This window comes from Heptranchias perlo, chromosome 43 (assembly GCF_035084215.1).
Source record: "Heptranchias perlo isolate sHepPer1 chromosome 43, sHepPer1.hap1, whole genome shotgun sequence".
Lineage (NCBI taxonomy): Eukaryota > Metazoa > Chordata > Chondrichthyes > Hexanchiformes > Hexanchidae > Heptranchias > Heptranchias perlo.
In genome coordinates, this window is record NC_090367.1 from 7,694,259 (window position 1) to 7,717,606 (window position 23,348).

At 53.4% G+C, this 23,348-nt stretch overlaps 1 pseudogene; it reads left to right on the top strand.

The window, feature by feature from the left end:
• The first annotated feature begins 16,717 nt into the window (after window positions 1–16,717).
• LOC137306363 (maestro heat-like repeat-containing protein family member 1 pseudogene) lies at window positions 16,718–21,604 on the top strand (annotated as a pseudogene).
• Window positions 21,605–23,348: the final 1,744 nt, after the last annotated feature.

Consider the following 23,348-nt stretch of genomic DNA (forward strand, 5'->3'; position numbering starts at 1 on the left):
TTCCCCCCCCCAGAATATTCCTTAGACCCCCAGTTCCCCCCCCCCACCCCAGAATATGCACCCTTTTCCCCAGCTCGGCCTCTCTGGACCCGCTGTGTCCTTGGCGTATAAGCCGGGCCCTTACCCCTGGCAGGCTGGCAGCGGAGGCTGGCATTTTGGGGCAAGGAACGAAGCAAAGGATTAAGAACTTTGTTGGGGGGGGGGGTCGTAAAGGGATCAAGGGACCAATGAGAGAGGCTCAGGATGGAAATCCGTAAAGAAATGAGGAGTAGCCACCGCAGTGGGAACGGAGAATAATGAACAGGCCCGTCCGAGGGTGGAATGAACTCAACCAAATGGGATACCAACATGGCCACGGAAAAGACCATGGAGATGGTACTCCTCACCGATGGGTGACCAACTGGTAGATGGTCCCCTAGACTAACAACACCTTGAACCTAGTAAAATGTCCCAAGGCGCCTCACAGGAACGTAATCGGACAGAAATTGGATCAGGTCGCCCCCTCAGCCTCCTCTTTTCCAGAGAAAAAAGCCCCAGCCTGTTCAGCCTTTCCTGATAAGTATATCCTCTCAGTTCTGGTATCATCCTTGTGAATCCTTTTTTTGCACCGTCTCCAGTGCCTCTATATCCATTTTACAATATGGAGACCAGAACTGTTCACAATGCTCCAAGTGCGATCTAACCAAGGTTCGATACAAGTTTAACATAACTTCTCTGCTTTTCAATTCTATCCCTCGAGAAACGAACCCCAGTGCTTGATTTGCCTGTTTATGGCCTTATTAATGTGAGTCGCTACTTTTAGTGATTTGTGTATCTGTACCCCCAGATCCCTCTGCTCCTCTATCCCATTTAGACTCTTATTATCCAAGCAGTGTGTGGCCTCCTTATTCTTCCTACCAAAATGCACCACCTCACACTTATCCATATTGAAATTCATTTGCCAATTACACGCTCATTCTGTACGTTTATTAATGCCCCCTTGCATTTTGACACATTCTTCCTTTGGATTAACTGCACCCTGCAATTTGGCGTCGTCCGCAAATTTTGAAATTGTGCTTCTGACTCCCGAGTCCAAATCGTTAATGTGAATTGTGAGCAACAGTGGTCCCAGCACCGATCCCTGTGGAACACCACTTCCCACCGTCCGCCAGTCCGAGTGGCTACCCTAAACCCCTACTCTCTGGTTTCTGTGCAGTGTCCCTGCACGAACCGGTGTGCTGACCAAGTAACGTTGGGGGGGGACTCTAGAGGGGGACGTCCCACTTGACACTGGACACCACGGAACAACCCAAGGACTCCCCTGGACAGGACAATCAAAACGTGCCTCACCTTTTGTGCCTGTAATGACGACAGTCAATCAGAGAGCCATCACTGGATGAGAAAATTCTCTTTATGACCACTTACCCTCTTCTGAACTGAAGATTATTTTACCGGAATCGTTTGTGTCTATTTTGTAACTCAATCAAACCTGTTTCCACTGCCACCTCCTCAACGATTTTCCACATCGTTCACCTGAGGAAGGAGGTAGCCTCCGAAAGCTTGTGAATTTAAAATAAAATTGCTGGACTATAACTTGGTGTTGTAAAATTGTTTACAATTGTCAACCCCAGTCCATCACCGGCATCTCCACATCATGTCCTCCTCAGTGGAAAGAATAACTTGTTTCCCCGTGTGGAGGGATTGTGCGACTGCTTGGCCGACTCACTTTTATTGAATTCCTCGCACTCTTTATTTCCTTGTCCCCTTTTGTCCCAGTTGTCGAGCGATAACTCGTAGGTCGCAGAATTCAGCTGGCTTTATTTACCAATCCCAATCCCTTCCGCGCTTTTCATGCGCTGGAGGTGTTCGCTCCCCAAGCTGTAAGTTTATTTTCACCAACTGACTTTTCCAGGAGCAGGAGGAGGCCATTCAGCCCCTCGAGCCCCGTTCCGCCATTCAATTAGATTGTGGCTGAGCTGTATCTCAACTCCATTTACCCGCCTTTGCTCCCTTGTTCCCCTTCCCCAACAAAAATCTATCGATCTCAGCCTTGAAAGCTCCAATCGTCACCCAGCATCTGCAGCCTTCTTTCATCCCTGGTACCATCCTGGTAAACCTCCTCTGCACCCTCTCCAAGGCCTTGACATCCTTCCTCAAGTGTGGGGCCCAGAATTGAACACAATACTCCAGCTGAGGCCTAACCAGTGATTTGTAAAGGTTTAGATAACCCCTCAATCTTCTACACTCGAGGGAATACAAGCCTCGTCTCTGCAACCTGTCCTCGTAATTTAACCCTTTTAGCCCCGGTATCATTCTGGTGAATCAGCCCTGCACCCCCTCCAAGGCCGATATATCCTTCCTAAGGGGGCAGTGCCCAGAACTGAACCTCTGTTTTCTGCCTCTCACCGTTCCTCCTCTCACCGATCTCGACCTCTCCTCATCGAGAGGTCAACACCTCCGATTGTCCCGACCCTTGGGGAGGTCATGTGCCAATGGGGATGTATGCCCGACATTGAGTCAGGAAAGGAGAGGGAGAGGGTGAGAGTCAGAGGGGAGAGAAAGATGGCACTCCCCATTCTGTGCAGTGGCCATGCTTTTGAAGCTATCAACGGGCAGTAAAGCATCAACAATACTTCTTTCAGTAAATAAGTTGAATTTACTGCTGGTGAGCTGAACCCTCCCACATGAGGTTCTGGGGTGGGGTCCCAGGGGCTCCCCATCAAACGCGACCCCAACAAGGGTGGAAATTCCAGCAGGAACCACTCAACACACTGAGCATATTCCAGCAGGAACCACTCAACACACTGAGCATATTCCAGCAGGGACTACTCAACACACTGAGCATATTCCAGCAGGAACCACTCAACACACTGAGCATATCCCAGCAGGAACCACTCAACACACTGAGCATATTCCAGCAGGAACCACTCAACACACTGAGCATATCCCAGCAGGAACCACTCAACACACTGAGCATATTCCAGCAGGAACCACTCAACACACTGAGCATATCCCAGCAGGAACCACTCAACACACTGAGCATATCCCAGCAGGAACAACTCAACACACTGAGCATATTCCAGCAGGAACAACTCAACACACTGAGCATATTCCAGCAGGGACTACTCAACACACTGAGCATATCCCAGCAGGAACCACTCAACACACTGAGCATATCCCAGCAGGAACCACTCAACACACTGAGCATATCCCAGCAGGAACCACTCAACACACTGAGCATATTCCAGCAGGAACCACTCCATACACTGAGCATATTCCAGCAGGAACCACTCAACACACTGAGCATATCCCAGCAGGAACCACTCAACACACTGAGCATATCCCAGCAGGAACCACTCCACACACTGAGCATATTCCAGCAGGAACCACTCAATACACTGAGCATATTCCAGCAGGGACTACTCAACACACTGAGCATATTCCAGCAGGAACAACTCAACACACTGAGCATATTCCAGCAGGGACTACTCAACACACTGAGCATATTCCAGCAGGAACCACTCAACACACTGAGCATATCCCAGCAGGAACCACTCCATACACTGAGCATATCCCAGCAGGAACCACTCCACACACTGAGCATATTCCAGCAGGAACCACTCAATACACTGAGCATATTCCAGCAGGAACCACTCAACACACTGAGCATATTCCAGCAGGAACCACTCCATACACTGAGCATATCCCAGCAGGAACCACTCCACACACTGAGCATATCCCAGCAGGAACCACTCAACACACTGAGCATATTCCAGCAGGAACCACTCAACACACTGAGCATATCCCAGCAGGAACCACTCAACACACTGAGCATATTCCAGCAGGAACCACTCAACACACTGAGCATATCCCAGCAGGAACCACTCAACACACTGAGCATATCCCAGCAGGAACAACTCAACACACTGAGCATATTCCAGCAGGAACAACTCAACACACTGAGCATATTCCAGCAGGGACTACTCAACACACTGATCATATCCCAGCAGGAACCACTCAACACACTGAGCATATCCCAGCAGGAACCACTCAACACACTGAGCATATCCCAGCAGGAACCACTCAACACACTGAGCATATTCCAGCAGGAACCACTCCATACACTGAGCATATTCCAGCAGGAACCACTCAACACACTGAGCATATCCCAGCAGGAACCACTCAACACACTGAGCATATTCCAGCAGGAACCACTCCACACACTGAGCATATTCCAGCAGGAACCACTCAATACACTGAGCATATTCCAGCAGGGACTACTCAACACACTGAGCATATTCCAGCAGGAACAACTCAACACACTGAGCATATTCCAGCAGGGACTACTCAACACACTGAGCATATTCCAGCAGGAACCACTCAACACACTGAGCATATCCCAGCAGGAACCACTCCATACACTGAGCATATCCCAGCAGGAACCACTCCACACACTGAGCATATTCCAGCAGGAACCACTCAATACACTGAGCATATTCCAGCAGGAACCACTCAACACACTGAGCATATTCCAGCAGGAACCACTCCATACACTGAGCATATCCCAGCAGGAACCACTCCACACACTGAGCATATCCCAGCAGGAACCACTCAACACACTGAGCATATCCCAGCAGGAACCACTCCACACACTGAGCATATCCCAGCAGGAACCACTCAACACACTGAGCATATTCCAGCAGGAACCACTCCATACACTGAGCATATCCCAGCAGGAACCACTCAACACACTGAGCATATCCCAGCAGGAACCACTCAACACACTGAGCATATCCCAGCAGGAACCACTCCATACACTGAGCATATTCCAGCAGGAACCACTCAATACACTGAGCATATTCCAGCAGGAACCACTCAACACACTGAGCATATTCCAGCAGGAACCACTCCATACACTGAGCATATCCCAGCAGGAACCACTCCACACACTGAGCATATCCCAGCAGGAACCACTCAACACACTGAGCATATCCCAGCAGGAACCACTCCACACACTGAGCATATCCCAGCAGGAACCACTCAACACACTGAGCATATTCCAGCAGGAACCACTCCATACACTGAGCATATCCCAGCAGGAACCACTCCATACACTGAGCATATTCCAGCAGGAACCACTCAACACACTGAGCATATTCCAGCAGGAACCACTCAACACACTGAGCATATTCCAGCATGAACCACTCCACACACTGAGCATATTCCAGCAGGAACCACTCCACACACTGAGCATATCCCAGCAGGAACCACTCAACACACTGAGCATATCCCAGCAGGAACCACTCCACACACTGAGCATATCCCAGCAGGAACCACTCCACACACTGAGCATATTCCAGCAGGAACCACTCAACACACTGAGCATATCCCAGCAGGAACCACTCAACACACTGAGCATATTCCAGCAGGAACCACTCAACACACTGAGCATATCCCAGCAGGAACCACTCAACACACTGAGCATATTCCAGCAGGAACCACTCAACACACTGAGCATATCCCAGCAGGAACCACTCAACACACTGAGCATATCCCAGCAGGAACCACTCAACACACTGAGCATATTCCAGCAGGAACCACTCCACACACTGAGCATATTCCAGCAGGAACCACTCAACACACTGAGCATATTCCAGCAGGAACCACTCCACACACTGAGCATATTCCAGCAGGTATCACTCAACACACTGAGCATATTCCAGCAGGGACTACTCAACACACTGAGCATATTCCAGCAGGAACCACTCCACACACTGAGCATATCCCAGCAGGAACCACTCCACACACTGAGCATATCCCAGCAGGAACCACTCCACACACTGAGCATATCCCAGCAGGAACCACTCAACACACTGAGCATATTCCAGCAGGAACCACTCCACACACTGAGCATATCCCAGCAGGAACCACTCCACACACTGAGCATATCCCAGCAGGAACCACTCCATACACTGAGCATATTCCAGCAGGAACCACTCCACACACTGAGCATATCCCAGCAGGAACCACTCAACACACTGAGCATATCCCAGCAGGAACCACTCAACACACTGAGCATATTCCAGCAGGAACCACTCAACACACTGAGCATATCCCAGCAGGAACCACTCAACACACTGAGCATATTCCAGCAGGAACCACTCAACACACTGAGCATATCCCAGCAGGAACCACTCAACACACTGAGCATATCCCAGCAGGAACCACTCAACACACTGAGCATATTCCAGCAGGAACCACTCAACACACTGAGCATATTCCAGCAGGAACCACTCCACACACTGAGCATATTCCAGCAGGAACTACTCAACACACTGAGCATATTCCAGCAGGAACCACTCCACACACTGAGCATATTCCAGCAGGTATCACTCAACACACTGAGCATATTCCAGCAGGGACTACTCAACACACTGAGCATATTCCAGCAGGAACCACTCCACACACTGAGCATATCCCAGCAGGAACCACTCAACACACTGAGCATATTCCAGCAGGAACCACTCCACACACTGAGCATATCCCAGCAGGAACCACTCCACACACTGAGCATATCCCAGCAGGAACCACTCCATACACTGAGCATATTCCAGCAGGAACCACTCCACACACTGAGCATATCCCAGCAGGAACCACTCCATACACTGAGCATATCCCAGCAGGAACCACTCCACACACTGAGCATATTCCAGCAGGAACCACTCAACACACTGAGCATATCCCAGCAGGAACCACTCAACACACTGAGCATATCCCAGCAGGAACCACTCAACACACTGAGCATATCCCAGCAGGAACCACTCAACACACTGAGCATATCCCAGCAGGAACCACTCCACACACTGAGCATATTCCAGCAGGAACCACTCAACACACTGAGCATATTCCAGCAGGGACTACTCAACACACTGAGCATATCCCAGCAGGAACCACTCAACACACTGAGCATATCCCAGCAGGAACCACTCAACACACTGAGCATATCCCAGCAGGAACCACTCAACACACTGAGCATATTCCAGCAGGAACCACTCAACACACTGAGCATATCCCAGCAGGTATCACTCAACACACTGAGCATATTCCAGCAGGAACCACTCAACACACTGAGCATATCCCAGCAGGAACTACTCAACACACTGAGCATATTCCAGCAGGAACCACTCCACACACTGAGCATATTCCAGCAGGAACCACTCCATACACTGAGCATATCCCAGCAGGAACCACTCAACACACTGAGCATATCCCAGCAGGAACCACTCCACACACTGAGCATATTCCAGCAGGAACCACTCCATACACTGAGCATATTCCAGCAGGAACCACTCCACACACTGAGCATATTCCAGCAGGAACCACTCAACACACTGAGCATATTCCAGCAGGAACCACTCAACACACTGAGCATATCCCAGCAGGAACCACTCAACACACTGAGCATATCCCAGCAGGAACCACTCAACACACTGAGCATATTCCAGCAGGAACCACTCCACACACTGAGCATATCCCAGCAGGAACCACTCAACACACTGAGCATATTCCAGCAGGAACCACTCAACACACTGAGCATATCCCAGCAGGAACCACTCAACACACTGAGCATATCCCAGCAGGAACCACTCAACACACTGAGCATATCCCAGCAGGTATCACTCAACACACTGAGCATATCCCAGCAGGAACCACTCCACACACTGAGCATATCCCAGCAGGAACCACTCAACACACTGAGCATATTCCAGCAGGAACCACTCAACACACTGAGCATATCCCAGCAGGAACCACTCAACACACTGAGCATATCCCAGCAGGAACCACTCAACACACTGAGCATATCCCAGCAGGTATCACTCAACACACTGAGCATATCCCAGCAGGAACCACTCAACACACTGAGCATATCCCAGCAGGTATCACTCAACACACTGAGCATATCCCAGCAGGTATCACTCAACACACTGAGCATATCCCAGCAGGAACTACTCAAAACACTGAGCATATTCCAGCAGGAACCACTCAACACACTGAGCATATCCCAGCAGGTATCACTCCACACAGTGAGCATATTCCAGCAGGTATCACTCAACACACTGAGCATATCCCAGTAGGAACCATTGCACCTGAAAGACCCACACATGACCCCTTTGGTGTCCCAGCCCTATCCAGGAGCCTCCCAGAATGAAGCCTCATTTCCCAGCAGAAACCATCAGCTCCATTCGAGGGACACAGGCCTGTCACCCAGCAAGGATGTGGTAGGTTTTGTATCTTGGTGTGTTTGTGTAATCGAGTGTGTGTGTCACACTACTGAACACAGGAAGCACTGCCTCACATTCACTGCACAATTTACATTTACTTCAGCAATTCAAAATCTGTCAACACCAAGATATTTATAAATCTGTCTCTCCTCATCAATATATTCACTCTCTCTCTCTCACTCTCCTCACTCTCTCCTTCATTCTCTCTCTCTCTCCCACTTTCTCCCTCCATCATTCCCCCTTTCCCTCTCTACCGGTTTTCTCCTTCCCCCTCTCTCTCCCTCTCTACCGTCTCTCTCCTTCCCCCTCTCTCTCTCTACCGTCTCCTTCCCCCTCTCTCTCTCTCTCTACCGGCTCTCTCCTTCCCTCTCTCTCTCTCTCTCTGCTGTCTCTCTCCTTCCCCCCCCTCTCTCACTCTCTACCAGCTCTCTCCTTCCCTCTCTCTCTCTCTCTCTCTACCGGCTCTCTCCTTCCCCCTCTCTCTCTCTCTCTGCTGTCTCTCTCCTTCCCCCTCTCTCTCCCTCTCTACCGGCTCTCTCCTTCCCCCCCCCTCTTACCTCTCTACCATCTCTCTCCTTCCCCCTCTCTCTCCCTCTCTACCGGCTCTCTCCTTCCCCCTCTCTCTCCTCTACCGTCTCTCTCCTTCCCCCTCTCTCTCTCCCTCTCTACCGGCTCGCTCCTTCCCCCTCTCTCTCCCTCTCTACCATCTCTCTCCTTCCCCCTCTCTCTCCCTCTCTACCATCTCTCTCCTTCCCCCTCTCTCTCCCTCTCTACCGGCTCTCTCCTTCCCCCTCTCTCCCCCTCTCTACCGGCTCTCTCCTTCCCCCTCTCTCCTCTACCGTCTCTCTCCTTTCCCCTCTCTCTCCCTCTCTACCGGCTCGCTCCTTCCCCCTCTCTCTCCCTCTCTACCATCTCTCTCCTTCCCCCTCTCTCTCCCTCTCTACCATCTCTCTCCTTCCCCCTCTCTCTCCCTCTCTACCGGCTCTCACCTTCCCCCTCTCTCCTCTACCGTCTCTCTCCTTCCCCCTCTCTCTCCCTCTCTACCGGCTCTCTCCTTCCCCCCTCTCTCTCTACCGTCTCTCTCCTTCCCCCTCTCTCTCTACCGTCTCTCTCCTTCCCCCTCTCTCTCCCTCTCTACCGGCTCTCTCCTTCCCCCTCTCTCTCCTCTACCGTCTCTCTCCTTCCCCCTCTCTCTCCCTCTCTACCATCTCTCTCCTTCCCCCTCTCTCTCCCTCTCTACCGGCTCTCTCCTTCCCCCTCTCTCTCTCTCTACTGTCTCTCTCCTTCCCCCTCTCTCTCTCTCTCTTCCGGCTCTCTCCTTCCCCCTCTCTCTCTCTCTCTACCGGCTCTCTCCTTCCCCCTCTCTCTCTCTCTCTACCGTCTCTCTCCTACCCCCTCTCTCTCCCTCTCAATCCTTCTCTCATCTCTCTCCACCGTCTCTCACTCCCCTCTCTCCACCCTTCCCCCTGTATCCATGGCCTCTCCCCATCTCTATCCTTCATTTTCTCCCGCTCCCCCTCTCTCTATCCTTCTCTCACTCTCTCTTTCTTTCTCCTCTCTGCTCTGAAGATAAACCCCAGTCTTTGCCAGCAGATGCCGCTGTTGTCTGTATCTCTCACTATTTCTCGGACACAGCTCTCTCTGCTGGCTGCACAGTGTAGCTTTAAAATATATTAAAAAAGGAGTCCCATAAGATGCTGGCGGGCTCATTTTGTGAAGTTGTGCTCTCAGCACGTAAAACGTGATGGACAGATTAACCCGGAGGACAGAACGTTCTCTCTCCGAGTGCTTTCCTGATGGTCAGAAGCATCTCTTAACTGCTTCACATGCAATGAATTACTTTTCAAATGCCGTCACTGGCAAGGCCTCATAAAAGCAATTCGACAAATGAATCTGGGGGCTTTTGGTGTTGGTTGAAAAAGGAATGTTGGCCCCAGGACACCGGAGAGAACTCTCCTCTCTCCTGGCCCGGCCTTCCATCTCCCACCCTCCGTAAACTCCAGCTCATCCAAAACTCTGCTGCCCCCGTATCCTAACTCGCACCCAAGTCCCATTCACCCCTCACCCCCTGTGCTCGCTGACCTATACTGGCTCCCAGTCAGGGAATGCTTCGATTTTAAAATTTTCGAATCCCCCCATGGCCCTCGCCCCCCCTCCCTATCTCTGTAACCTCCTCCAGCCCCTACAACCCTCCGAGATCTCTGCGCTCCTCCAATTCTGGCCTCTTGCCCATCCCCGATTTCCATCGCTCCACCATTGGCGGCCGTGCCTTCAGCTGCCTGGGCCCCTAAGCTCTGTAATTCCCTCCCTAAACCTCTCCGCCTCTCTCTCCTCCTTTAAGACGCTCCTTAAAACCTACCTCTTTGACCAAGCTTTTGGTCACCTGTCCTAATATCTCCTGATGTCAGATTTGTTAACGATGAAGGATTCATCTGGGCCGCAGCTAAAGTCAAACAGTTAATCAAACTCTCCAATGCTTTTTATGTGTGAAGGGGCACATTCGAGGCTCAAACTGATGTGTTTCGGTGAGTCGTAAAGACATTACTTACATACGTACTTAAAGATAGAAAGAATTTCTACAGTGCCTTTCATGACCTCAGGAACGTCCCAAAGCTCTTTGTGAAGAGTGGTCACTGTTGTGAGAAATACCCCTTGGGACATTTTACTACATTAAAGACACTATTATAGCAAAGCTGTTCTTGTTGTCGCTTTCCTTTCTACTGTGTCGTGGGACGGTTAACGTCCCACCTGAGAGGGGCAGAGGGGGCCTGAGATGGACGTGGGCTTGAATGGGTGAGGGGAGCAGTGTTTGACTCATAGGGTGAGCCTTACCATCATGCCCGGTCGATCCATGTGGTCAAGAGAGACCCCAAAACAGCTGGAGACCCTCCCTCCCCCACCCAAAATACAAGCAGCTGGAGACCCTCCCTCCCCCACCCAAAATACAAACAGCTGGAGACCCTCCCTCCCCACCACCCAAAATACAAACAGCTGGAGACCCTCCCTCCCCCACCCAAAATACAAAGAGCTGGAGACCCTCCCCCCCCCCACCCAAAATACAAACAGCTGGAGACCCTCCCTCCCCCACCCAAAATACAAACAGCTGGAGACCCTCCCTCCCCCACCCAAAATACAAACAGCTGGAGACCCTCCCTCCCCCACCCAAAATACAAACAGATGGAGACCCTCCCTCCCCCACCCAAAATACAAACAGCTGGAGACCCTCCCTCCCCCCCACCCAAAATACAAACACCTGGAGACGTTCCCCCCCCACCCAAAATACAAACAGCTGGAGACCGTCCGCCCTCCCAAAATACAAACAGCTGGAGACCCTCCCTCCCCACCCAAAATACAAACAGCTGGAGACCACCCCCCCCCCAAAATACAAACACCTGGACTCCCTCCCTCCCCCACCCAAAACACAAACACCTGGAGACTCTCCCCCCCACCCAAAATACAAACAGCTGGAGTCCGTCCCCCCACCCAAAATACAAACACCTGGAGACTCTCCCCCCCCCCCACCCAAAATACAAACAACTGGAGACCATCCCCCACCCAAAATACAAACACCTGGAGACTCTCCCCCCACCCAAAATACAAACAGCTGGAGACTCCCTCCCCAACCAAAATACAAATACCTGGAGACTCCCCACCACCCAAAATACAAACAGCTGGAGACCCTCCCCCCACAAAATACAAACAGCTGGAGGCTCTCCCCCCACCCAAAATACAAACAACTGGAGGCTCTCTACCCCCACTCAAACTACAAACAGCTGGAGACCCTCCCTCCCCCCCACCCAAAATACAAACACCTGGAGACTCTCACCCCCACCCAAAATACAAACAGCTGGAGACCCTCACCCCCACCCAAAATACAAACAGCTGGAGACCCTCCTTCTCCCACCCAAAATACAAACAGCTGGAGACCCTCCCTCCCCACCACCCAAAATACAAACAGCTGGAGACCCTCCCTCCCCCACCCAAAATACAAACAGCTGGAGACCCTCCCTACACCACCCAAAATACAAACAGCTGGAGACCCTCCCTCCCCCCCACCCAAAATACAAACAGCTGGAGACGTTCCCCCCCACCCAAAATACAAACAGCTAGAGACCGTCCGCCCTCCCAAAATACAAACAGCTGGAGACCCTCCCTCCCCACCCAAAATACAAACAGCTGGAGACCACCCCCCCCCCAAAATACAAACACCTGGACTCCCTCCCTCCCCCACCCAAAATACAAACACCTGGAGACTCTCCCCCCCCCACCCAAAACACAAACAGCTGGAGACCATCCCCCCACCTAAAATACAAACACCTGGAGACTCTCCCCCCACCCAAAATACAAACAGCTGGAGACTCCCTCCCCAACCAAAATACAAATACTTGGAGACTCCCCACCACCCAAAATACAAACAGCTGGAGACCCTCCCCCCACAAAATACAAACAGCTGGAGGCTCTCCCCCCACCCAAAATACAAACAACTGGAGGCTCTCTCCCCCCCACTCAAAATACAAACAGCTGGAGACCCTCCCTCCCCCCCACCCAAAATACAAACACCTGGAGACTCTCACCCCCACCCAAAATACAAACAGCTGGAGACCCTCACCCCCACCCAAAATACAAACAGCTGGAGACCCTCCTTCTCCCACCCAAAATACAAACAGCTGGAGACCCTCACCCCCACCCAAAATACAAACAGCTGGAGACCCTCCTTCTCCCACCCAAAATACAAACAGCTGGAGACCCTCCCTCCCCACCACCCAAAATACAAACAGCTGGAGACCCTCCCTCCCCCACCCAAAATACAAACAGCTGGAGACCCTCCCTACACCACCCAAAATACAAACAGATGGAGACCCTCCCTCTCCCACCCAAAATACAAACAGCTGGAGACCCTCACCCCCACCCAAAATACAAACAGCTGGAGACCCTCCTTCTCCCACCCAAAATACAAACAGCTGGAGACCCTCCCTCCCCACCACCCAAAATACAAACAGCTGGAGACCCTCCCTCCCCCACCCAAAATACAAATAGATGGAGACCCTCCCTCTCCCATCCAAAATCCAAACAGCTGGAGACCCTCCCTCCCCCCCACCCAAAATACAAACAGCTGGAGACCGTCCGCCCTCCCAAAATACAAACAGCTGGAGACCCTCCCTCCCCACCCAAAATACAAACAGCTGGAGACCCCCCCCCCAAAATACAAACACCTGGACTCCCTCCCTCCCCCACCCAAAATACAAACACCTGGAGACTCTCCCCCCGACCCAAAATACAAACAGCTGGAGACCCTCACCCCCACCCAAAATACAAACAGCTGGAGACCCTCCTTCTCCCACCCAAAATACAAACAGCTGGAGACCCTACCTCCCCACCACCCAAAATACAAACAGCTGGAGACCCTCCCTCCCCCACCCAAAATACAAACAGCTGGAGACCCTCCCTACACCACCCAAAATACAAACAGATGGAGACCCTCCCTCTCCCACCGAAAATACAAACAGCTGGAGACCCTCACCCCCACCCAAAATACAAACAGCTGGAGACCCTCCTTCTCCCACCCAAAATACAAACAGCTGGAGACTCCCTCCCCAACCAAAATACAAATACCTGGAGACTCCCCACCACCCAAAATACAAACAGCTGGAGACCCTCCCCCCACAAAATACAAACAGCTGGAGGCTCTCCCCCCACCCAAAATACAAACAACTGGAGGCTCTCTCCCCCCCCACTCAAAATACAAACAGCTGGAGACCCTCGCCCCCCACCCAAAATACAAACAGCTGGAGACCCCCCCACCTAAAATACAAACACCTGGAGACCCTCCCCCACCTAAAATACAAACACCTGGAGACTTCCTCCCACCCAAAATACAAACAGCTGGTGACCCTCCCCCCACCCAAAATACAAACAGCTGGTGACCCTCCCCCCACCCAAAATACAAACAGCTGGAGACCCCCCCCCCCACCTAAAATACAAACAGCTGGAGACTCCCCCCCACCTATAATACAAACACCTGGAGACCTTCTCCCACCCAAAATACAAACAGCTGGAGACCCTCCCCTACCCAAAATACAAACTGCTGGTGACCCTCCCTCCCACCCAAAATACAAACTGCTGGTGACCCTCCCTCCCAAAATACAAACAGCTGGAGACCCTCCCTCCCCCATCCAAGAAAGAAAGAGATGGAGACCCTCCCCCCCCCCACCCAACAGCTGGAGTTGCACGTCCCCCACTGCAAGGACCTGACCTCACAATGGAACTCACAGTGAGCACACAGGGAACAATGGGAGGAGTGAGGGGCTGATCAAGGCAGCTCACCCCTGGCATTGCTCAGAGTTGGTCGGATAATGCAGCGGTTTGTGACCGGGTCGTATTATTCTGCTGCCAAGGACACAGGTAACAATGGCTCTCAGGCACATCCTGAGGTCAGTTTCTCCGGCTCTGTAAAATGAAAGAACTTGCATTCACACCGTGTCTTTCGCGACCTCAGGAAGTCCCAAAGCACTTTACAGCCAGTGAAGTACTTTTTTTGAAGTGTAGTCACTGTTGTAATGTAGGAAACGCGGCAGCCAATTTGCGCACAGCAAGATCCCACAAACAGCGATGAGATAAATGACTAGATCATCTGTTTATGGCTGTTGAAAGAAGGATAAATATTGGCCCCAGGGAGAACTCCCCTTCTCTTCGAAATAGTGTCCACTCGAGAGGGCCTCGGTTTAGCGTCTCATCCGAAAGACGGCACCTCCGACAGTGCAGCACTCCCTCGGTACTGGCACTGGGAGTGTCGGCCCGGATTATGGGGCTCAAGTCTCTGGAGTGGGGTTCGAACCCACGACCTTCTGACTCAGAGTTGAGAGAGAGACACACACACTGAGCCACAACTGACACCTGTACAGGAAACAATACCGTTTCTGGCAGCTGTCTTGCACACGCAACAAAGTGTGATGCTAGGATTGAGACGGACCGAGCACGCCAACGGTCCCCTAAATTCCCGGGGGTCGGGGCCAGAGGCTGCGGTGAGTCGGTGGGGGGGAAGGGGGCGGCCAGAATTTAGGCCGTAACTCAGATCCGCCAGAGTTCCGCCCCCTTGACAGTCTCGGTGATCCGGGGATGGGCCAGTAATGTGTGGCCTTACAATGTGTTACTGAGGGAAATATTGATGGCGTCTCAGCTGCAGCCGTTGAAAGAAATGGGAGCATTTTTTTCAACTTTGACCCTTACCCGCCCAACCCAGCCCCCCCTCCCCAAGCATCCCGTGGGCCCATTAATACTGAAGCAAGCCCCCCCCACCACCACCCCACCAAACCAGCTGAGAGCTCCCATTGCACCAGCCCCAGAATATGTCTCTCGGGACGACCCTGGGATTTTGGACAGGGTCAAAGTGGTGTGTGAGTCGGGGGAGAGGAGGTTAGGGTTCGGCCGGGTGATCTGCTCCGCCCCTCATATCTGCGCCCCCACCCCCCCCCTGGCAACCCCCCCCCCCCCCGCCACCCCGCCCCAGGCCATCCCAGGAATTTCAGGGCCGATGCTCCGCTGGCTTTGCTCCCAGTTAGTCTCAGGGTGCGCTCCTGGCATTGCTCCCAGTGAGTAGGATGCGGCGTCCGTGGCATTGCTCCCAGTGACTCGGATGAAGCGCCCGTGGCATTGCTGCCAGTGACTCGGATGAAGAGCCCGTGGCATTGCTCCCAGTGATTCAGATGAAGCGCCCGTGGCATTGCTCACAGTGATTAGGATGAAGCGCCCATGGCATTGCTCCCGTTGATTCGGATGAAGTGCCCATGGCATTGCTCCCAGTGACTCGGATGAAACACCCGTGGCGTTGCTCTCGTCGACTCGGATGAAGCGCCCGTGGCGTTGCTCCCAGTGACTCGGATGAAGCGCCCGTGGCGTTGCTCCCAGTGACTCGGATGAAGCGCCCGTGGCGTTGCTCCCAGTGACTCAGATGAAGCGCCTGTGGCGTTGCTCCCAGTGACTCGGATGAAGCGCCTGTGGCGTTGCTCCCAGTGACTCGGATGAAGCGCCTGTGGCGTTGCTCCCAGTGACTCGGATGAAGCGCCTGTGGCGTTGCTCCCAGTGAGTAGGATGAAGCGCCTGTGGCGTTGCTCCCAGTGACTCGGATGAAGCGCCTGTGGCGTTGCTCCCAGTGACTCGGATGAAGCGCCTGTGGCGTTGCTCCCAGTGACTCGGATGAAGCGCCCGTGGCGTTGCTCCCAGTGACTCGGATGAAGCGCCTGTGGCGTTGCTCCCAGTGAGTAGGATGATGCGATCCCGGTTTAACGCCTCACCCGAAAGACGGCTCCTCCGACAGTGCCGCACTCCCTCAGCACTGGCACTGGGAGTGTTAGCCTGGATTGTGGGTTCAGGTCTCGGGGTACCTACTCTTGTCCGACAGTAAAGGTGAGTTCTTTAATTCCAGAGCGAGGTGAGGGAATCAAATGGCCGGCGACTGCATGGAGCCGTTCCTCGTGGCCCTGATCTCCGCGGCGTTCGACGACGACGAGGCCGTTCGCCAGCAGATCGCCGGGTCGCTGCGCGAGCTGGGGCGGCAGTGCCCGCAGCTGGTACTGACCTCCTGCCGGGCCTTCCTGAGCAGCGGCGGCCCCCGGCTAGCCCAGGGGCACCGCCTGGCCCTCCTGCAGAGCATGGCGGTGGTCGCGGCCGACGCGGCGGAGCGGATCGAGCGGCCGCTTGCGCTGGAGGCCATTGCCGCTGCGGCGGAGGCCATGACAGAGGCGGACCAGGCCAGCCCCCAGTGCCAAGAGGCGGGCAGTGAGTTTCTGGTGGCCCTAGGACGGGGCTTTGTCGACGAGGTGCTGCAGGAGATGCTGGAGAAGATCAAACCGGGTGCCCTTCCTCATCCCATGGTCATCAAAACCCTGGCAAATCTCTCCGTAACCAACGTGTACCTCATAGTGCCTTTGCTCCCAGTCGTTCTAACAGCTCTACTCCCGGCTTTCAGTCTGGCCAAAGACAACAGCTCAACCTGGGCCCTCGTTTCAGCCGCGAGCCTCTTCAGCAAGAGCATCTCCGAGTACCTGACGCACTTGGACAAGGCCCCTGACCCCAGCCTGAGCCTGGAGACCTTCTCCCAACCGATCTACACTGTCTACAAGGTGCACCTCTCTGCCTGGCTGCAGCAGAGGGACGCCAAGCTGAGGGCGGCAATCTTGGAGGCCCTGGGCCACATGGTACAACTGCTGCCCCCGGCAAGGCTGGAGGCCGAGCTGCCCACCCTGGTGCCCCAGATCCTCGCCCTGTACAGGAAGCAGCCCGAGCACTTGCCGGTCACCCAGTGCCTGCACTCGGTGCTGGGGGCCGCCGTGGCCGGCCACTCTCGGGCCCTGAGGGGCCAGACGGAGCAGCTCCTGGGCACGCTCCACCACCAGCTCTGCGCCCCGGTGGACTGTGACGACCAACCGGCCTTGAAGAACCGCAGCCAGCTCCTGGGCTGCTTCGCCCTCCTTGCCCGAGCGGCGTGGCAGCAGTCGGCCCAGTTCCTGATCCGCAAGGTGGCGGGCACCAGCGGGCACCAGCGGGCCGCAAGCCTCATGGCCTTGAAGAGACTCGTTGACACCCTCCCAGCGCCGCTGCACAGCAAGAAGCACCAGATCATGGCCGGCCTGAAGATGGCCCTTCTGGATGAGGACAAGGCAGTAAAGAAGATGGTTCTCCTGACCATCGGCAGCCTGGCCAACCGCGGCTACCTGGAGTTGCCCGGGGGCAGGTCCATGGTGCGATACGTGGTGGGATTGTGCGCCATCTCCTGCCAGGACGGGGCGGGACGGCCGCGCGGCTCCGACGCGGACGAGGTCACGGGCGGCGACTTGAGCACCATGGCGGAGACCCTACTCGACCAGCTCACCGCCATGGAGGACACGGTCAACGTCCTCTGGCCCACGCTGCTGCAGTGCGTGACCCCGGCGCCGTTTACCAACGCTCTGCCGGCCGTGTGCAGGAGCCTGGAAAACCTGGCGGGCAAACAGCGGGAATTGGGGACGGAGCACTCCCTCGGCGATGGCCCCGGCCTCCCCTCGCCTCAGGCTCTCCTGGGCCGCCTGTTGGCCGCGTCTTCGGTCCCTTACGGGGGGCGGGGGCGGGGCATTCCCGCCCTGAGGCTCCTACTGGTCCTGAGCTCCACCGTCCACCCAGCGGTGGAGACCCTGTGGGCAGAGCAGCTCCCGGAGCTCCTTCAGTACCTGCGCGGGAATTCGGAGGACTCGCTGCCGCACGAGCGCTGGGAGGAAAAGCTCGCGCTCTTTTTGTCCGGGAGCTTAGAGACGATCGCGGACGAGAGGTGGACCAGCCAGTTGAACAAAGAGTTGCTCCAGCAAGTCGGCCAACTTCACAGCTACCCCCGGGAGAGGGGCTTCCTATACCAGTGCAGCGGAGTGGCGTTGAAACAGATGAAGAGTAAAGCAGCGGTGAGGACACAGCTCCAGGAGATGCTGCAGAGCGTCCAGTATCACCAGGCCTCGGAGCGGGAGGGCGCGGCCCTTGGCATTGGCCTCTGCGCCACCGCTCACCTGGACACCACCCTCGCCCAGCTGGAGGCCTTCGCTCGGTGCCACCTCGCCAGGAACGCGGAGAGCCTCTTTGACGTCATGAAGGAGAGGCTGGACGGCGAGGCAGAGAACGTTAGGGGCATGCTCCTCCTGTGCTACGGGCAGGTGGCCTGGCGAGCACCGGTGGAGCGGGTGCTGCCCAGGGTGGACACCGACATCCTGGGCCGCGTCATCGCCCTGGGCCACAAGGCCGAATCCAAGGACGTGACCGTCAAGCTGAGCCTGGCCAAGGCCGTGACTCTGATAGCTCAAACCATCCTGGCCAATGGCCAGAGGCAGGTCTGCACCAGGAAGGGGGAGCTGTTGACATGCATGCAAGAGCTGATCAAGGCCGAGCCCACAGACCAGCTCAAGACTCCCGTCCGACACTCCGCCATGATTGCCTGCACCTACCTCGTGCAGTTGGAGCCGCCGTCAAATGAAGTTGACACCTTTCAATTAACGAGGACCTGTGTGGACAGTGTCTTTGGCCTGTTGCCTTTGGAGAGCCAAGCGGGCAGGGAAGATGACTGGGCGGAGAGGCAAAGTCTATTGAGGGAGACCACAGCTGCCCTGCAGGACCTCCTGAACCAGATCTTGCTTCGGGGCCTCTGCCCGAATGGGCTGCAGGCAGTCTTCAAACACATGGAAGGATGGATCACGTCCAGAAAGGACAATGAGCGTGAGAGAGCCATGGATGCCACCTCAAAGTTGCTGGTGTTTTTCCTGGAGAACATCGACGTCAGGCTGGTGGTTACGCACTACAACCTGGAGGCTATAGTTGGCCGACTCATCCCCAGGTGCGCAGATCCCTTGTTTGCAATCCGCCACCTGGCCATCGACAGCTTGTACCTCCTGTTTCACATCCAGTTGCGCTACGAGGGATTCTCTGCGGGCCAGGGCGATGAATCGGTGGAGCGTTTGAAGACAACGAAGGGGTTTTTGGATGGCGTTGACCACGGCACCCAGCTCCGAACGTGCGCCGACCTCACCAGGGTCATCTCAGACCACATGTCCTATCACCAGCTGAGCAACCTCCTCCCTATCCTGTGCGAGGGGCTGACGGACCCCCAGCCCAACTGCTCCAGCGTTGTCTCGGCCATCATCAACGCCCTCCTCCGAGAGCGCGGAGCAGGCCTTCAGGATCAGGTCTTGGAGACGCTCCGAGCGCTGCACGTCCAGCTGCGACTGATCACCCAGGAGCACGTGAGGTTTGCGGTGATGCGCAACATCGGCGTCCTCGCCTCGCAAAACACGGCCACCGTCGTCTCCCTTCTGCTCACCTACCCCGTCCCTTTCGACCAGCACACCAAGGACATTTGGAAGTCGCTGGCTGGGGAGGCCGAGGTAGGCCAAAGCACCTTGGAGTTCCTCTTGAGTGAGCTGAATGTAATGATAGAACGGGAGGAAAGACGAGAGTCCTCAGTCAATCTGACGGAGACACGATACACGGCTTTGAAACCTATCGCGGTGGCCTGTGCTCTGAGTGAGGTCCTGTCCAACCCTGAGTCTGCCCCGGCCATCGATAGTCTATACCCTCAGTTGTTTGGCACTCTGCTAATCCTTTGCTCCTGTCCTTGCAAACCTCCGAAGGATCTTCCTTGCAAAAGTGCGTCGAAGGAGAGGAGGGCGGCCGGAGACCCAATATCTCCTGAAAACTTTGACTTCTGCGGTTACTGGGTTGCGATGCTGGAAGTCCTGCTGAGCCAGGGGAAGAATAAAGAGGTGGTGGACTCCATGAAGGAGAAGGGGGGCTGGGCGATGATGAAGAATCCAGATGCGTACCATGAGGGTGTTGCAATGTTGGCCAAAGAAATGGCCAGTCATGCCAGCCCTAATCTGGACAGACTCACCGAGTATCTCTCTGCCATGCTTAACATTTATCAGAACCAAAGAATTGCAATGGCAGCTTTCTTGGGTGAAATGGTAAATCACCACGTAGCCTTTGACCTGAAACACATGGACGTCCTTGTGAGCAGCTTGCTTCGCTGCTTGCTTGATCAATCTCCCACCATCCGCTTACTCTCCATTAGGGGTCTGGGAAACGTCGCAATTGGAGATCCCACCAAGACCCGAAGATACTCCACCAAGCTTCTGGCCGCCATCCTTGCTCTGATGGAGGAGCCGGACGAGTCCCATCATTGCATCACGATGGAGGGTCTATCAGGCCTGTCGAAGATCTTGGCTCAGTTGGAAGAGAGTAACGTCAGGGACATTCTAGTCAACTTGGCCCTGGGTATCCGCCCCTTCTTCGAAAACAGAAGCGACAGGGTGAGGGCCGCGGCCCTCTCCGTGTTCGGGAGCATGTCCAAATTTGCGGTCGGGGAGTCGAAACCTATCTTTGTGGAACAGGTCCACTCCAGCCTGGTCTGTTTGCTGCTGCACCTCAACGACAGCAGCCTGGAGGTCTCCGAGGCCTGTAAATGTGGGCTGGCATCGGTCGGGCCGTTCCTGGGCTCGGACAACCTGAACACGACGTTTCAGACCGAGTTTGCGGAGGACACGAACCACGATTACTGGGCTTTTCTGAGCAAGCTGACCAGAATCATTGTCTGCGATTTGCCTGACTACACCAACACCTATCTCACAAGCAGCATGGGCTTCTGCAGTAACTGGTCTCCTGAGATCCGAGCGAATGCGGTCATCTTCGCAGGCCATCTCCTGAAGAACATGCCCAAGGAAAACGTCCAGTTTTTGGCCGATGACAACATCCCGGAAACCATCATCTCGATGATACGCGATCCAGCACCGAGTGTCCGCATGACGACGGCCAAAACACTCAGTCTCTTCTGCTAATGGAGTGTGGGCCCATCAAAGACCGAGTGGGTTCCCGTTGACATTACATTCATTGACATGGTCGCCGTGTGTGTCTACTGGTGTTAGACATCAAAGCTTGTAGTTTTGTTATCTTAAAAATCTATTAGTGATCGTAAAATTTAAACGCAAATCTATTCTATGATAAAATAAGGAGACTGGCATATATATCAATTACTTGGAGAGAAGCCAATCAGTATAACAAAGGTTGTACCATTGAATAGACCATCTTCCCATTGAATAGACCATCACTCCGTTGATAGACCACCTCTCCCTTCCATAGACGATCTCTCCACTGAATAGACCATAACCCCGTTGAATAGACCATAACCCCATTGAATAGACCATGTCTCCATTGAATAGACCATCTCTCCATTGATAGAGCGTCTCTCCATTGTATAGAGCGTCTCTCCATTGTATAGAGCGTCTCTCCATTCCATAATCTATCTCTCCATTGAATAGACTATCTCTCCATTGAATGGACCATCCCTCCATTGATAGACCATCTCTCGATTGATAGACCATCTCTTCATTCCATAATCCATCTCTCCATTGATAGACCATCTCTCCATTGATAGACCATCTCTCCATTGAATAAAGCATCTCTCCATTGAATTGACCATCTCTCCATTGAATTGACCATCTCTCCATTGAATTGATCATCTCTCCATTCCAAAGATCATCTCTCCATTGAATATACTATTTCTCCATTGATAGACCACCTCTCGATTCCAAAGACCATCTCTCCATTCAATAATCTATCTCTCCACTGAATAGACCATCTTTCCATTCCATAGCCCATCTCTCCATTTCATAGACCATCTCTCCATTTCATAGACCATCTCTCCATTTCATAGACCATCTCTCCATTCCATTATCTATCTCTCCATTGAATAGACCATCACTCCATTGATACACCATCTCTCCATTGATAGACTACCTCTCCATTTCATAGACCATCACTCCATTGAATGGACCATCTCTCCATTCCATAGACCACCTCTCCATTGAATAGACCACCTCTCCATTGAATAGACCATCACTCCATTGATACATCATCTCTCCATTGATAGACCACCTCTCCATTCCATAGACCATCTCTCCTTTGAATAGACCATCACTCCATTGATACACCATCTCTCCATTGATAGACCACCTCTCCATTCCATAGACCATCTCTCCTTTGAATAGACCATCACTCCATTGATGGACCATCTCTCCATTGATAGACCACCTCTCCATTGAAAGGACCATCTCTCCATTCCAAAGACCATCGCTCCATTGAATAGACCATCTCATCATTTAATAGACCATCTCTCCATTCCATAGACCATCTCTCTATTGAATAGACCACCTCTCCATTGAATAGACCACCTCTCCATTGAATAGACCATCTCTCCATTCCAAAGGCCATCTCTCCATTTACTAGACCATCTCTCCATTGAATAGACCATCTCTCCATCCCATAATCTATCACTCCATTGAATAGACCATCTCTCCATTGAATAGACCATCTCTCCATTGAATTGATCATCTCTCCATTCCAAAGACCATCTCTGCATTGAATAGAGCATCTCTTCATTCCATAGACCATCTCTCCATTGAATAGGCCATCTCTCCATTGAATAGACCATCTCTCCAATGAATAGATCATCTCTCCATTGATAGATCATCTCTCCATTGAATAGCCCATCCCTCCATCTCAAAGACCATCTCTACATTCCAA